Consider the following 18,484-nt stretch of genomic DNA (forward strand, 5'->3'; position numbering starts at 1 on the left):
TCCCATGAACTGGTGAATAATTTCACAATAACGAGTTGAATCTATTGTTTGTCTGAAAAATATGGGGCCGACTATTGTTCTGGATATTGCAATCAACACCCCTACCTTCTGGTCATGCAGAGGAACTTCATGTATGACATGTGGGTTTTCTGCACACCACAAACGTGAGTTCTGGGCATTGACGTAACCTGATAAATGGAACCAGGCCTCATCAGTAAAAAAAAAAAAAAAATCCAAAACATCGTCAGACTTGTCCATAACAAACCGTGTAAACCATTCACAATACTGCACACGTTTTATACTGTCGGGAGGAAGTAACTGCTGCACCGCTCTCACCTTATACGGGATAAGACGCAGTTTCTTACGAACCGCCTTTTGTGCCGTACCAAAACTTATTGCTTCTTCCTGGGCAAGTTTTCGAAGTGGTTTATAGGGGCTGCGTTGCATTGCATCCGATATGTGTACCATTTTTTTTTCATCGAGCACTGACGGTCTACCACTTCAATCATAGTTCATTACCGTTCCAATGTCTCTAAATTTATCGATCAGTGCCCTTACAGTGTGACGATTCGGAACAGGTGTATCCGGAAACCTAGCTGCAAACTTATATTTGACTGTCTGTTTGTGCTCACCTTGTTCACGGAACACATGTTCAACCAGGAATATTCGTTGTTCCAAAGTTAACACCGCTAACTAGATGTAACAATCACTTCAACGTCACTTTGCCGACTGGAACCTAAGAAAGAAACTTCACGCAAGGCGATAATATAGCAGTGTTGCCAGTGGCGTAGCACACTTTTGCGGGCCCCCCCCGCAAGGTGTAGAGAAGGGGCCTTAGTTGTAAAGCCGACAGAAGTAAGGTTGAAGTTCTACTTCTTTAAATCTTTATTCATCGCAAGACTTCGGGGCCCCCTATACCTCGGGCCCCCCCCCCGCACTGCGGGGGTTTCGGGGGCAGCTGCTACGCCACTGAGTGTTGCAAACCTTCGCATAAAATTTTATTTCATATGACTTTGAATGCGACTTTGACTTGCCACGATTCAGGTGTATAGAGACTTTTTGAACGCTCTGTATAATCACAGCAACATTAATAATAATCAACCGAATTCTCTGACGCTTTCCAGGATTGATAAAAGTACTTTTTTAATGTCGCATGAACTATGTTTTGGACAAAAATCGGGACATTGGAAGTTTTGAACATTTTTTGGGGAGACACAAATTATGTAAATTTAGGACAATCCCCACTAAACCTGACGTCTTGGACCCCTAGACAGATGCCATACATCTAATCAAGCTGAATAAAATGATGTGGGTAAGCCTAAATCGTCATTATAGTTTCCGAGAAAATATAATTCTTTGTAAGCCTGAAAGTTGATCCTGTGCAATAAACATGCCATCCATCAAGATGAAACTAATACTGAAGAATACCCTCATAAACTTTTCATTATGACACAAGCAAAACGACAGTACAAAGTATGCTTAATATGGCATATGATTAATCCTTCAACTTTAATAATGTCCGAAAGTGACATATCACATCCATGTGAACAAAGTCACTTCCTATAGTAGTTAACCATGCAAATTCTGGACTCGTTACAGCAACTCTTTCTTTCTTTTGTTTTCCAGCTAAAGCACTGAAAGGACAATGATTAACAAGCTTCAGGCACAGAGCGTTATTAAGTTCCTCCTTCTTCAGCGGAAATCAGCCAAACAGATCCATGAAGAGATTAAAGAAATCTATGAGGTCAAGGTGGTATCCAAGTGGAAACCGCAATTCCGAACTGGACACATGACCACCGCTGATGGCTCTAGAGCTAGAAGACCATCTTTCACTGATGATGCCTTCTTGACGGAGAAGGTTGAGATCATAATGGAAGACAGGAGGATAACCATTAAAAGTGTTGTGTGTGCAATAGTTATGGAATATCATTCACAATCAGCTGCATCTTCAGAAAGTGTCAGCACAGTGGGTGCCACAACCGCTCACATATTTCGAGAAGAGAAATCGTGAGGACATAGCAAGAGAAATGTTGCGTCGCCTTGAAGTGGATGAAGAGAAGTTTCTCGGCAGATTAATGACAATGGATGGAAGTTGAGCTTATCTTTATGACCCAGAAAGAAAGGAAATGAGTAAAACAATGGACACATAGTTCCTCGCCGCCCCTAAAAAGCCACGAGTGCAGAAGTTGCGAAAAAGACTATGCTTCCCGTTTTCTGGGACTGTTAAGGGATCATCAAGACAGACTACCTACCGCAAGGGCAAACTATTTCTAATACCTATTATTTTCATCTTATTAAGTTACGAGAAGAACTGAAGAAGAAACGTCGTGGATTGGTCACAAAAGAGGTGCTGCTGTTGACAGACAGTGCATTAGCTCATTTCATCCATGCATCCATGATGAAGATAATGGAATTAGGATATGAAATATTGCTCCCATACTCACCAAACTCAGCACCAAGTCATTTCTTTCTCTTCCCAGAAATGAAGCGTTCACTCAGAGGACGCCATTTTGACAGACGGGATGACTTCATTTCTGAGGTTGAACTGTGATTTCAAAGGCAAACTGCATACTTTTAGAAAACAGGCTTACGGAAAGTAAGGAACCGCTTGTAAAAGTGTGTCGCTAAGCGCAATGACTACGTAGAAATGCATCAATATCATGATGGTGTCAGAGTACTCCAGAGATTTTTTCTATGTTATTCTACGAACTTTTTTATATATTCCCTCGTTTTTATAATACAAAATCATCTCAGTTTGTGAATAAGGTTAATTTCTAGTAGTTAATGATCGCCGCTCCTCTACGATCGCTACTTTTTTTTAAAAAATAATTGTATTATAAATAGATGTTTGCCTTTATTTAAAAATAGATAGTGATTATGCAGAATACGAACGGGCTTTACTGTTTATTATTACGACAAGACCCGTATTAAATGTAAATACGGTTGCAATTACTTTGATAAAATCCATAAATATTTACTCCATATCATGCTCATAATTTATTAGCTAAGCAATATAAATACAGCATATAAACTGTAATGCGCCGCTATTCTAGACTTGCACCATAGCGCATTACACGATACCTGTATGTAAATTGGCAATAAGGATTTTGGTACGCATCTAAAGATATAAACTTTTAAAATATATAAACTTTTTCGAATCGATAAGTAAAAATATAAGTAAAAAAATGATGTTATAATGGATATACGAGATAGTGAGTTTTGAAGATAATAATAATATGCAGCCATAAATAAAAGTAGATTCGGGGAGACTTTCTCTCCCTCAATATCAATCACCATATAAAGAATGAGGTAAACAATATTACAAACTTTAAAACAAATTATTCTAAATTTTAAGTATAAATAAAATGCAGTGGCTATTTCGTAATTCTTATACATAGATTTCATGACAGGTGCTAACCTATGGATATACTGTATATATCATTACAGGATGAAATATTCAAGATCGTGTATTAAAAATGATTAATAATCTAAGTTAAGTTATGGACATGGAACATCAGTTAACAATTTATTTTGGGAATGATGTCCAATTGAATAATGTAGGTATATATATGCATCTCTTGTTTATAATCGGAATATAAATATGTCAAGGTGTAAGCTATGGATCTGAAAGAAAAATATATATACGGTATATTAGATTAATCTACCAATGGGAAAAGAAATGTATATACATAATGGTAATGATAATAATAATATAGATATAAAGGAAAAATAAGTAAGAATGAATATCAATAAATAAATAAATACAGTAAAATATATAAATGTTATAAAGAAGAAAGAGAAAGAGGAAATGATATACTTACCACCTCATATTGCATTAAATCCGATGGGAAGAGATGTAGATCGTGGTATGCCTAAATAAAGAAGAGAGTTTCATTAATATATATATATATATATATATATATATATATATATATATATATATATATATATATATCAACATTTTCAATAATCTATGTATTCATCGGCTGTAATAATATGCTGTATGTAATAATTTTGAAACAGGCAATAAATAAGAAAAATGTACTTACCTGGTATGTGTACTTAATCTAAATTATACTTACTTTACATATGCCAATTTTAATTCGTAGATTCCATTTTTTGTTTTAGTCTTGCATAACATATTACTCTGTTCATCACTTTGACCTTTAGGAATTGTCCCGCAAGTGGGTGGCGACTCCGTTGCATCGGGCCAAAGCTTGGCTCAGTTCTCACGAAGGAATCTCGGAAGTTTCATCGTAGGACTGCGCTAACTAAAAAGGAAGCTGTTTCAATTTAAGAGAACTAGGAACTGTTTCGAAGTCATTGAATTGCAAGGAAGTTGGGACCCAAACTAACACCTTATAGACGTCTACTTGCAAAACACGACAGCGAATAACAGTTAATACAGAGGTTCGTATCCAGCTAAAATCAATATTTAACATCGTGTAAAAACAGTACTTTATAGTATTACCGTGTAACTTGGTAACTTCCAACCAGGGATTGGAAGTTGATGTGGTGCATAACAAAACTACAGACAGTTGCTACCGTTTACCTTTAGGACAACGCAATATTTAACAAGTTTTGCCGCCAACCAACATGAAGCATGCTGTAACTATATTTAGATCTGACCATTAACTTTTGTGTGACCATTAATCTTTGTGTAAAGTTAGTTCAGCAAACTACAAGGAACTGGTAACATTGATGAAGCTGCGCTTCCGGAGAAGCATTGTCTAGTTTTCCGTATCTCCATCAATTTGAGTTGCGTATCTGGAGTAGGAATAAGTTTAAATAAGTACCAGCATATCATGCAATATGAGAGAGGAGGTCCATACAGTGGCGCTCCACAGTTTTATAAGTCACATCGGCATCGGAAGAGACGTTTGGAACCTCTGAGTTTTTAACGAACTTCAAAGGTTCGTTAGTGAATTCTCCATATCTTTGTGTGTCTGTCTGTCTGTTATTTGCGAATTTTTCAATTTTGAGTCTTCCATTCAATAGAGCATCAAAAACTATCTGAGATGATGGAAATTTTCGCGTCACTCTTACCGTTCCCGCGATATTGGTCGAAAAAGTTCCGATTTCGAGAGATTTAAGGAGCCATATCTCGGGAACCGTAAGTCATACAGAGATGATATTTGTGTTTATCAATACATAAGAGGATGGTGAATATTTTGGTACCAAATAGTAACCGGTGGCCACTGACCAACTTGTCACTGGTTTGGCCAGTGGCCACCGATCACTATTGGTACCAAAATGTTTGCCATCCTCTTAGGTATTGATCAACACCAATATAATCTCTCTATGACTTACTGTTCCCGAGATATTTTCCAAAAACTGTTCCCGAGATATTTCGGAAGATTTAAGGAGACATATCTCGGGAACTGTAAGTCATAGAGAGATTATATTTTACGATCTTTTTCAATTTTGAGCATGTCTCGTCGTGAAACGGCATATCATAGAACGTTTTAACAGGTTTCCTCCTTCGTGTTGCAGCAGCGAACGGGTTTGCTGCGTTAGCTTCAATAATCGAAACATTTTCGTCTTCCGTAAACCGTGTTGCAGTCTACTCAGTTTCGCTTTAGTTTGTAATCTCTTTTCTCCCTTCTGCTTCGAATCATTCAATTCAATTATGCTGATTTCTTTCTCATTCGTAAAAAGAAATTTAAATGTCCATAATTGTTAGTTTTTTTTAAACTATTTTTCTTCTGAATAATTGGGAAGGTACGTAAATTTGTGACTACATTACGGAGCCGCCTCTAGTTCTTTATTTCATCCCAAGAGGACAGAATACCACTGATGTGACAGTAGATGTGTATTGCCAAACACAATATCTGCAACATGCCAGCGAAGAGGAATGTTACAGTCCGAAATTATTCTCTTCATGACTAGGGAACAATCCCTTATATAATTCTAATTGTGATCGTAGAGACGTTTTTGTAAATGGTTGTTTTATTTCTTCATCTGAACAAGTTGTTTGCTTCACAACTTTTAATGAGAATGCAGTTCTCGAGACATCCGTTCTCGACTAACTGAAGTCTCAGACGGTAGATTTGTACACATAGGGTCTACAAAAGCTTATGCGGTTCTAACAAAAATCTTTGAAGCTTCATGGTAACTATGTAGAAAAGTATTCAAGGTACGTACTTGTATAGAATCAACAATAAAATTTTCCTCCTTCTCTTCTCATCTTTGCAACAGAAGACTTTTTCCTTGAAATGTCTTTGTTTAAAAAATACTAAGGTTAATCAATTATAACTTTTAATTAATTACGATTTTAATCTATAACATACAGCAAGCCAAAGACTTGAGGAGGAACAACTAGTATCAATAATAATAAAGTAGCTTCCGTGTCAATATATAGGGTACAAATTCACTTTGAGCAATGAGCCCTGCTAAAATAAAAAGTTGGAATTTATTCGAGCTGTACTTCGGTTCTTAACAACATTTTCAATCTATATTTTAAAAAAATCAGAAATACTTATCTTTCAGTATGGCTTATGCCAGATAGTTTTAGAATATTCAATGGCGTTCTTATCCAAAGATAGGCGTTGATCAGGTGTGACAATGCACTGACACATCGAAGAATGAAATACGTGTAATGTTTGTTGATTCGAGCAAAGCGTGGCAGTTTACTATGTTTATAGAAAGCGAAAGTAAATCCAAACAAACAAACATCCATGTGTTAAGTTCTTTCAGTAGACAGTTCCTTCTTATGCAAAAAACTCAATATAAACCTCTTTTGCTGACACTATTTACGTATGTCACAAGAAGGTGATTTGTAAGGCAATATGCTAAAGTGGAACATGAAGACTAGTAGTCCTTGACAATTCGTTACAGTAGAAAAATTATTATTATTATTATTATTATTATTATTATTATTATTATTATTATTATTATTATTATTATTATTATTATTATTATTATTATTATTATAAACGAAAGTTACTCTCATTGAGTCTCAGGGTTAGAAGCTTTCTCGGGACTTGTTGCCGATCCATTGATGTAATAATACTACGTCTTCTTCTACATTATTGAAAAAAAAAACTATAATTACGAAAACCAGTACTCTTCAGTTCATAATATATTTCACAATATAATAAGTTCAAAATTGTGTATATACATAAAGCTTTCTTTTGTCTTAAAATGAAAGCTTCATTCGTTACACAAGTATAGATTATCTTAACAAGATTTTTGTTAAAACTACAGTAAAACACCAAATATAAGAATGTTCCAGAGTCAGTTTCTTATCTATTAGGTCTATTAGACATTTTTTCTTGGTAAGAAAATGAAATATTTCAGTTTAACGTCAAAGGGTTATGCCCTTTAGGCTAAGGGAGACGGATGATTAAGGGAAGTTAGAGATGATGCCAGATGGTGAAATGAGACTGTGGGAGGAAACGGGAGTACCCCGACAAAACCCACGAATACGATGCTTTCCACCACAAACTTACTTGGCCTGAAATTGAACCAGAGATCTCACGCACCAGAGGGAAGCACTTTACCACTGAGCCACCATGCTCCCTTCTTGGTAAGAGAAACATATTCTCTCTTATGGTGATTTCTCCAATTGTGTTTGAATTACCCGGGAAAGAAGTCGTGTCTCGCCTTCTTCGACATAAACCGTTGTTTACTTCAGGAACGTGTTTCCAAAGACGGAAGTTAGCAACATGCATTAATCAAGCTCTTAATACATCGCTAAAAATGATTCTGCATAGTGATCTACATGTTTTGTTATGGTATTTTTTTACAATATGTAGTTTAAGTAAAATATAACAAAGGTCAGTACCAAGACCTGTTTATAACAATTTAAATATTTAAACATATCACTCAGAAACAAGCAATTTCAGACTCATGTCATTCCGACTTCAGTTACAATATGTCCTGTAACCACTATAAAAATATTTTTAATAATTTGATTAAATTAAAATTTAATACAGCCTCTTTGGACTTACGTCTGTAGTCATATCCTGACACCTTACAGTGCAACAAATGGTAATGAGAAAAAACGGATATGTTTAATGTTAAATGTAGCCAATTGTGGCTTATGTTATGAGAACAGAGTTTAGAGCAGGTATAGTTTTATTTTTAAGGTGTGAAACTAATGACCAGAAAAATAGCTTGTCAGAACAGTAGAAAAACGTTTAACAAGATAAAATGATTATTTCAGAATTTATGTATGAGTGAACCTTAGTAGTTGAAATAGTGGGTTTTATTCATTCATTCATTCATTCATTTGCCTGTTTCATTAGCTTACAAAGCATGAGAAATTCTCATGTAAGCATTACAGTTGTCAGAAAAAAAAACATACAATATTGTCAAGTACCAGAGGTATACATCATGCATCTTTCTAAAATACAAAACCACATAATATGATATATTAAGTATAAAAACATGACAATTTACATCTAATTAGGTAACTATTTGTACCACACCAGGCATGTACTCACGGGTAAGTATTTGTTACCAACTCTTCAGTTAATGAGTCATTTAAATATTCTTTAATGTATGCAAGTAGTATTCCAGTGCATTTAAGAATTGAAACACCCTGTGAAACTCTTCAAAAACCTTCCTTTGACGAAATTGTGCGTACGCCACTAAGTGAAAGTGTATAAAATTTTAAAACTATTAGAAGTTAGTTCTCATTACTTTCTTGTACTGAGACGGAGCATATCGACAATGACGACCGTACCCTAATTTCTCAATGTCAACTTGATGTTAGAGGCAAAAAGATTTTGCTTAGGGATGCGCACGAGTCGAGACACACTTTGTAAAATTCGAGACGAGTCGAGACAAACGTATTTCTCGACTCGAATTTTCGAGTCGAGACTCGAGTCGAGACTCGAGTCGAGTTGAGACAGCTGGTAAAAATCTCGACTCGACTCGAATGTCTCGAAAATATTTCTATAATTTTTAATATTATTTTGAAGAAAGTACTCACTCAGAAACACTCGGTACGAGAATTTCGGAAACTGCAGAACTTGTCAGGTGTTCGAGGAGTGCTGTGGTGATTGTCTTCAACAAGTGGAGAAACCAAGGGGAAAAGACGTCCAAATGTCGAGGGATTGGGCGCCCCCCAGCTCATTACAGATGTCGGACGTCGTAGGCTGAGCAGACTGGTAAAATAGAACAGGCAGCGAACTGCGTCGGAACTAAGATCAGAGTTTAATGCTGGGCAAAGTACAAGTGTGTCTGAACTAGTGCTCTCAAATTTCTAGAAATTTTGAACCTGTTTTTAAAAAAACGTTTTTTTTCAATTTTCCGAAAAAACTGAAAAAAATTAAAATGTTTGTATTAGGTTAATTTTACTAGAAATGATATGTCTCTTTTTTTTCAAACACGTGAAAAATGTAAGTTCAAAAATTTCAATATTGCGAAGATTAAAAAATAGCACTCGAAAATAAAACTATTCCAATTTTATCTATATATTAAAATACTAGATTTAAGCGTATTTGTTTCTCCTCACAGAAAAGTTTATGTCTCCAATCCTTTCAACAATGAGATCTCGAACCCACAAGTGCTAGAAACGTGCCGTTTTCATTTCTCAATTCTAAATTTTGTGTAAATTGTCCAGTTCTAATTGAATATTTAAAAAAAACATGGCCATTAGTTCTTTATTACATTTTTAGGGATACACTGCAAGTACACTGCAAGTACTGAAATTTTTGAAAAAGTAAAGCATCATACCCTATGAGTTATATATTCCAACATCACATAGTTGTATATAGCGGTTGTATATCTGTCAGGCGTTTGTTTCATGGCCAAGTGATAATGAAAACGAAGAATAACCATTTCTCCAGTCTAAGATTAATCTTCATTGTTTGGAGAGGGTTTTTTCCAATAAACACCGTTTATCACTATCATAATTAATTGTGTGTGTAATTTATTTACTTATTAAATAATGCATGCATACACGATATGGGCATTCAGTAAATGGATACTTGGAAATTTGAATTCAATTATCTATACAAGCCGGCTACGAGTCTTTTGTTTTGGCCACGGGTGCAGTCCAAATTATTTTTTCCTCATACCAATTTTACAATTATGACTGAGCTTCTTACCGGCTATGTAGCCTACCGAAGGACCACATAGATGTTATCGAAACTATTGTGCTATTGTTTCTTTATATGCTTTGGCAGAAACTTCAGTAGATATCGAAGCCCGCCAGATCTAGTATAATTCACTCCTATTTAGCATCTAGCATCTTGACTTTAGCATCTTAGCAAAATCTCATTCTTTCCTCTGGAGAACAGAAAAAGAACGAAAATTTAGATGGTTCACTGACCGTTGGGAATTATCCCTTTTAGTTGAAGCGATGGTTGTAGTAATAAAACCAGTTAGTATTTCCGCTGTTGTATTGTTGAATTCACAGAAATGTTCAAAAATAAGCAAAACGTGACTCTGCACAAAATGTTTACTTATCCATAGTCTTATTATTGTCAACTGAACCCTGAGTTTGAGATTACCTGGGATGTTTCTGTCCCTTCTCACTTTAGAATTTGAGAGGGGAGGGGGTATGATCGTCCACTAGTAATACACCGCTAAAAGAAATGCTTCAGTGCTGCTTCGGAAGCGGCATGTTTTGTATATATTTCTTAAAATGTTATCCATTCATAAAGTATAAATTCCCCCTTCCTCCCCTGATTCTCTTTCCAATACAAAGATCCGACTCTTTAGATGAAGAAAGAACCCTGAACCCTCCCGAAAATACTAAAATGAATGATGCGTACAAATAACAAATCTGTGGATGAATCAAATAATGCAGATACATGAGAAGATGATGACGAAGATAACAGTGCTTGATGCAGCGCAGTCCACCACATGTAAATAGATTTGAAGTGTTCATATTTGTGTATGTGTACGTGTGTATGTGCTGTATTTGAGTATTTATATGCGCGTGTGTCTTGTAATTGTTATATTAATATCCACTGGATTAAGTGAAAGTATAAAATGGATTTGATGACTGCCAAATTAACGTCATCTTGGTATGTCTTATATTTTTTAATATTTAGTAATATTAAATTAGATTATAGTTTAGCGTCGTTTTCAGGAGCAAAGCTCTACAAGACGTGAACCTACAGCTTAACGTTGGATTTGAAACACATGAGCTCCTACCATGAATCAAACCTCGTTCGAGAAAGGCGCATACGCTGACCATATAGCAACGGGGAGCTCAACATTTAGTAATATGTATATTAAGTTGTAAAATTATATTCGTTTAATTTTCACTAATATAATCTTCACAATGTAAAGCCTTCGCTAGGCACGTTATCTTGTTTAAAAAGAAAAAGCCTATCTCTTATGGTTCTGTCTCGTTGTTGGACTGCGGGATGATAGAAATACGAAAGGAATGTTTTTATTATATTTTGTACAGTAGATCTGCTCCTTCATAATCTCCGTGTTTGATAAGAATGAACCTCTCTGGCTCACGAAAATGTATACGTAATATAGCAAACTATGCACATTAAATGCCAGACTAATATAGCAAACGTTGAAGATGCCCCCCTAGAAAATTTTCTTCGGCCGCCCATGTCTGAACATACACAATTTCGCAATTCAGTGGATACGATGTGGATGTATTCAAAGTCCATTGATTTACCCATCATATTTAAATTTTATAAAAATATTCTCAGTGAATACTGACCTGAGGATAACTATTTTTTTTAATTAGATCGCTAAAGTAGTTTTTTTTTTTTTTTTTTGTTCACCAGGTCTTGGTAATCGTCCGGCACGATAACTGAAGTTTCTACAAGTGTTTCCCCAGCAAATTTATTTTTTTGAGAAAGGGATCCTTCAGGAGCGTTATTTAAGGGGTAATTTCTGCGTTTGTTATATACATGTATAGATATAGATAGATATAAATATACTATATATATATAAAGATAAATAGGAGCGAGTGTTTAAAATTATTTCGGAAAGATAATATGAAAATCTGGCATAATTTGCAAGTTGTTTGTGTGTTTGTCTGTCTGTATGCGGCCTGGGGACCAGATGAGTGGACCGAGAGTTACCAAATTTTGGTCAGGAGTACCTTGGCCCAGGCCCCAGATCAAGACGAATCTTTTTTTTTTTAATTCGAACCAAGGGATCTTATTGAGAGCGCTTACAGGGACATGTAAAAGTGGTAGCAAATGGCCGATATTACTGTCGAGTTCATAGTTTTCGCAGTCGCTGAAATCAATGGTGAAACTGATCGACGAGTCTCGATTCAGTGTAGAGCCTGATAATCGACGTGTTTTCATCTGGAGAGAGTGTGGAACACGACACAATCCTATGTTTGTGCGAGAAAGATCCCAGTATTATGGTGGTGGACTGATGGTGTGGGCGTACTGAGCTCCACATCATCCGAAATGGCTCTTTGACGGCTCTCAAGTATAGGGATGAGATCATGAAAACTCTTGTTCTTCCTTATGCTGGTGCCATTGCTGATTCGTTCCTTTTCATGGATAACAATGCTCGTCCTAACAGAGCTCGGTTAGTGTATGAGATGCTGGAAGCTGAGGGTATTGCTCGGATGAAGTGGCCAGCATGCTCTCCGGATGTCAATCTAATTGAGCATGTCTGGGATATGCTTGGCAGACAGACGAATTCCCGCTAGGCCAGTACCTCCAACAACCATTCCAGAGCTGGAAGTCGCTCTTCTGGATGAGTGGCAGATCCAGGATATGATCAAGGGAGCTTCTAAACCATAGTTTGCAGTTTTATCCAGTTAAAGCAGGATTGAAGCCCATTTTATACAGTGTATACTTGAGTGTGAAGGGGTGGCTATATCCCCCTTGGATCCGCCTCTGGATATATATATATATATATATATATATATATATATATATATATATATATATATATATATATATATATATATATAGGGAGAGAGACAGAGAGAGAGGTAGATAGATAGATAGATTTAGATATATACATCACCGAAAATGGCCTCGAATCCATACTCGCTGAGATGAACAGAAGATGATGTTTAAATCCACAAATTCAGCCCCATTAGTACTCTAAGGGGAATGATGACATGTAAAGATAATTGAAAATTATCGATATTAATTCGTATTCTCCCCGTGCGAAGAACGGGTATTCTGCTAGTCTGTAATAATAACTAACGGAAATTTCACTTAATATATTTCTCGCTGCTCAAATTTACTCACTTGTGCGGTATATGTGTGTAAAGTAGAATTGAAACCTGTTGCTTTAAGTATTTTTCCGTTAGCGAAATACATTGTATATACAGTAGGACGTCGATAATCCTAACGTTAAAAATCCGAACGTGGTCCCTAGAAGCTTTTTACATTTTGTCTTAACGCTAGCGATAAACAAACAATAGTGTGTCCGTCGACGTTATGTGAAGTCAGTGTTTTATTAAAAGTTCATTTATATGTAATTGTTTGTCATGTATATTTATTTTTATTTTTTCTTAGGCCTATAAGTTTTAAGTGAGACTTACAAGAACAGTATTATTTAGAGTATAAGCAGGTTCTTCAGAAACATTAAGTGTAAGTAGCCTTACGTACGATATTGCAATCACTGTATGTACTGAATAACCACTGTATCGATAGAAGAACATACCATACAGTATATGTAAGCCTAAATGGCATTTTCATGGTCATTTTCGAAAATCCGAACAATTTGAAAATCCGAACTATCTGTGGTCTCAATTAGTTCGGATTTTCGACTTCCCACTGTATATGCTGCAGACATGTTACAGCAAGTAAGATGACTAGCATCAGGCCAATAAATAGTTTTTAAACTATACTTTTCTGTTTTTGCCAATACTTCCGAACAAATGATTTTTTTCTAATGGTTTCAACATTTCCGGAATTTTACATAGAACAATGAAGATATCTCTATGAAATATATGTTTGATTAAACATATTAACTAAAATGATTAACTAAAATGATGATTCTGATAATGCCCAAATTTTCCGTTTTTTTCCCACCTCGGGAAAACCGTAAAAAACCTGTTTTTTACCCAAAATTTCCGTTTTTTTCACAGACCTTCACAACACTAGTCAGAACACACAGTGCACCAAACAATCTTAACAATGGCAATGTTAACACCACGACATTGGCAACTACAACTGAATGAACACATGACCATCGCCACTGAACCTTGGCACAATGGCAAAGCGTTGCATTGTCTGATGAATCCCGATATCTTCTTCATCATGACGATGTGAGGGTGCGAATCCGTTGTGCTCCAAGGGAACAGCTCCTTGACATCTGTACTGCGGGACGGAGACAAGCTGGCTGCGGCTAAATTATTATCTGGGGAACATTCAGGTGAGCATCCATGTGTCTAGTGGAGATCGAGCAAGGCACCATGACGGCCGAGGCGTATCGCACGCTGCTTGCAGACCACGTACCCCCTTCATGACGGCCATGTTTCCCGTCGGTAGTGGCATTTTTCGACAAGATAATGCACCATGTCACAAGACCAGGAGTGTGATGGAGTGGTTCGAGGAACACAGGAGAGAATTCCAAGTGATGTGCTGGCCCCCAAACTCTCCGGATCTGAACCCAATCGATCACATCTGGGATGTGATTGAACGTGATGTGAGGGCGCATCACCCCTCCTCGGAATTTACGGGAATTAGATGATTTGTGTGTGCATATGTGGTGCCAACTCTCTAAAGCGACCCACCGAGGAACATTGCGACCATGCGAAGACGCGTTGCCATTGTTATTCGTGCTAAAAGGTGGACATACTAACAATTAGGTAGGTAGTCATAATGGTCTGGCTGATGTATATTTTAACTCGTATATTTTGTCTCGATTCGAATTCGAGTCTAGTCGAGACAGAAACATATTTTCGAGTCGAGACAGGCTTAAATCTCGACTCGACTCGACTCGTGCGCATCCCTAATTCTGGTATAGAGAGAGATTTTTAAAAAAGCTATTTCAGACTGGCTTTGCGGATACAGTGTAGGAGGGAACAAATTTTAATATTGGACATGTTGATTATTCTCAACTGAGAAAAATGTTTAAAATCATCAAGGATACGAAGATTTTAACCAACTTAATACTCGTATCTGGGAAAGTCCTAGTGTGAAGAGTTATGCTGGTCATATTTTAAAGATTCCAAAATTGAGTTACATTCACATTTAGAGGGAAGAAACTTGGTAAGACTAGAAAAGAGGAACTGAAGATTATCAAAAAGAGAAGATATTTAGAAATTGATTCATTAACAATCGGGTATACCTTCCATAACAATTTGCGCCAAGGCAATGCAAAATTTGCAATAATCAGTATTGCAGTTATAATGTCCTAGTGTATTTTTGCGTTAGGCTGTTTTACGAAGAATTTTGCGAAGATAAATAAGGAATAATTGATTCTATGTTTGAGAAGCAAAGAAAATAGTACTTACGTATTTGTTTTCACTTTGCTTGCACTGCAATTTTTCATGCCGCTTAGAAAAAGTAGACAAGCGCCAACAGATGGATATCTTGTGTGTATATTTATGTTGATTACTTTGATATATCATAACTATATGTGAATATAGATATGATGACTGCAAATACAACAAACCATATCACAGGTACGAGAATATTTGTGTGTGAAGCTTTTAAGATGGTGCTGATGAAGTTCATGAGCACCAGACCTTAGAAAATTTGAACATAAAATTCGGTTCCCAGTGAGATCGGGTAATCCCCGCCCCACCAATCATAAACCATCCTCACCTTTGCTTTATGGCCATAGAGTGTTTATGACGTAATACTCGTGTTGAAAAGCTGGTGGGAGAGGTTATCGGATCTTACCTCAAAGTAAGTTTTAAAACCAATACTGAAAATTATATATATATATATATATGTGAAACAAATATGGTGAAACTTCGAATACCAAATGAGTATCAAGTTGTTTCAGTTCCAAGAAGGTGGAGTCAATTTGTAAAGGAATTTTGATACTATTATTTCTAGCTGTGGTGCCCCTAAAGTTGAATGACACATGAAGGGAGTTATGTAAAATTCGTATAGGTTTACTTTTAGCGCACCACGAGAGAGAATCGTGGAAAAATTATAATTGTTTCACAAATTTTCTTATTGTCTGCAAAAGATTTCCACTTGGCGAAATGAAATACCTCACGTGGCATAGATAAAATTAAAGGGGACCCCCAGGAGTAATTGTTGAAAGAATTCAATGAGGCTTGCCAACTGGCCGGTTTTTCACCGGCCTGGCCGGAAGTATTGCTGTTATTTTGATTAAAGCCGGTGACCGGTGCAAACTTCTTACCAGCCCATTTATGACCGTTTTTTTCAAACTTGTATCTAGTTTCAAGTACATACTTAAAAAGTAACTTTTATTCTGTAAATCCAAAACTGTCACCCTTCACCATCTATCAACGATTAATATATTTTGTTCATCTGTTTACATAATTTTAATGAGATGACGGACTGTATCACGGAAAATTTGAAATTTACTTGTAAGGAATTTTACACATTTCTTGCGAGTAAAAAAGGATTTCTTATAGCAATTTTCTGTAGTTAAAGTATAAGTTTAAAGAATAAATTTCATTTTCCAAATCCAAAATTGTCACGTAAAGATTAATTTGTTCTTTGTTTTGATAATTTTAAAAGAGGTGGTGATAAATACAATAAAATGATCAATTCGATTTCTGTTTCTCATTTATAGTAGGGATGGCCAATTCCGGAAAGTGAAATTTCCGGAACGTGGATTCCGGAAAATTTCGGCCATCCATAATTTATAGCACAATGTATGTATTAAACTTATTAGTGAATGTACTAAGGATATGTAGAATACAGGTGCTAATGCACTTTTGTTCACGATAGTATTTTCCTTTCCCAGGGGGGTGGGGGTCCGAACAGAAATACTTTACACTTAGGCCTATATCTTAGAGAATATTGAGGAGGCGCCGGTTTTTTTTATATTCCATAGTTGGAAACACTAAATACAATCTTTTTACTTTTTACGTATAAATACAGCTTTCAGAAGTGTAGCATAAAAACTAGAGTGCAAAAAAGCGAGCAGTGCTACGCCACCACTAAAAGGCACAAATCCTATGTAACCGAATGAGGCTGGACGAAGCTGGAGGGCCCACGCAGTTGTCTGGAGGGAGCAGGCGCGTTAACGATTGTGGGTATACGCGCTAGCAAAGTTATTGGAAAAGTGGGTATTGGCAATGATACGAGTTTTAGTGGCACTTGTCATGGTTTCATGCTGATAACGCTCCGCTTGTAAATATAAAATACAAGTCCTGTACACTGTGCAGAAATATGCCGCCGGTGGAAAATAATATCTAATAAAGCCATCTTTCATTTGTACTCATTTGTTTTATCCGTTGTCGTAAAGTACTTGTAATGATTTTACAATAGTAACTGTTCACTTGTAAGCATAAAATACAGTTGTATTATTTTGTATTTAATTCTACAGAAATTTGTTCTTTATGAATGTATCTTTTCATGCAAAATATTGAATTTTGCCTGTAAATTTTCCTAATTGTGATACGTCAAAACTACACCTGCAACTAAAATTTACGTGCAGTTAAACAAACTGGGGATCGCAATGAATATTGAATTCCAAATTTGGTTAAGGTTCCGCTGATGGCATCTAGTGATCGGAGGAACTTAAAGCTTTCTAAATATATTATTTTCTTAATCACTTCGATATCTCTTAATATGCATTACTCATAATTACTTCATTTTCATTTACCTACTTCAGTTGTAATTATATTTCCCAAATATTATTTAATTTACTGCTTTCTTTATTCTTCGCTTACTAAGTATGCGTCCATACTGTATTACTGCCGCAAAAGCAGTACCCTTCAATGTTGCAAACTGTCATATTCAGACATTACAAAAATGATATTCTTAATGGAATTATAAACTTGTTTCCGTACCTTATGACTGTAAGGGAGGAGTTGCATTAATCGTTGCAAATTAGCATTAAGAGGGTTCTAAATATAGCGTTAAGTATAAATATGATATGTAACATGTACTAGTGTAAAACTCAAGGGAACTTGTTCTAGGTGCCCACTGAAAAAGCATGAATGCTATCAAACGGAGACCTACAGGACTGGAGCAGGGTGGCGTCCGTACGGAGTAAGCGCGTCAACGACAGTGAGTATAAGCATTAACGAAGATAGTGGAAAAACGCTTCATACGGCAGAGAAATATATGCTGTGCATGTGGCATAGCTTTGTGGCCTTTGCATGATCACTTTGAGCACTTCACTTCATCATGTCTTTCTTACGGAATTTTACGTAGTAAGGAGCATATTGGCATTTCGTATTTCTTCCTTATACGACAATGTTTGGGAAGTGATTCCTGACACCAAGATTAGACAAAAAGTATAGACCAACCTGGGTGCGCAAATGTTTCCGTTCGAAGCTATAGGCTCCCGAAAACATGAAAAAATGAAGTTTGAAGATCCATAGCTCCAAAACTATGGGACTTACCGTGGTCGGGTCAAGACTTCACTTAGAAACTAGCATGTGACCTGTCCAGATATTCAAGTTTCAGAATCCTGCGGT

General features: G+C 36.3%; 2 protein-coding genes across 5 annotated transcripts in view; one reads left to right on the forward strand and one right to left on the reverse strand.

The window, feature by feature from the left end:
* LOC145688944 (putative glutamate receptor) overlaps nucleotides 1–3,875 on the reverse strand; it is a 134,768-nt gene extending 130,893 nt beyond the window's left edge. Inside the window, exon 1 of the mRNA XM_081763109.1 lies at nucleotides 3,822–3,875. The gene's annotated coding sequence lies outside the window, so the exon portion shown is untranslated. The remainder of the gene's footprint in view (nucleotides 1–3,821) is intronic.
* Nucleotides 3,876–15,365: 11,490 nt separating this feature from the next.
* Nucleotides 15,366–18,484, forward strand: part of LOC145690397 (uncharacterized) — a 145,251-nt gene continuing 142,132 nt past the window's right edge. For 2 of the 4 annotated variants that reach the window (XR_014132205.1, XR_014132206.1), the window contains exons 1-2: nucleotides 15,366–15,535; nucleotides 17,981–18,071. The gene's annotated coding sequence lies outside the window, so the exon portion shown is untranslated. Of the gene's footprint in view, nucleotides 15,536–15,688; nucleotides 15,762–17,980; nucleotides 18,072–18,484 lie in introns of those variants that run through there. The other 2 variants (XR_014132207.1, XR_014132208.1) reach the window with 2 other exon arrangements.

This window comes from Thermobia domestica, chromosome 7 (genome assembly GCF_964235325.1).
Source record: "Thermobia domestica chromosome 7, izTheDome1.hap1.1, whole genome shotgun sequence".
In the NCBI taxonomy this organism is placed as follows: domain Eukaryota; kingdom Metazoa; phylum Arthropoda; class Insecta; order Zygentoma; family Lepismatidae; genus Thermobia; species Thermobia domestica.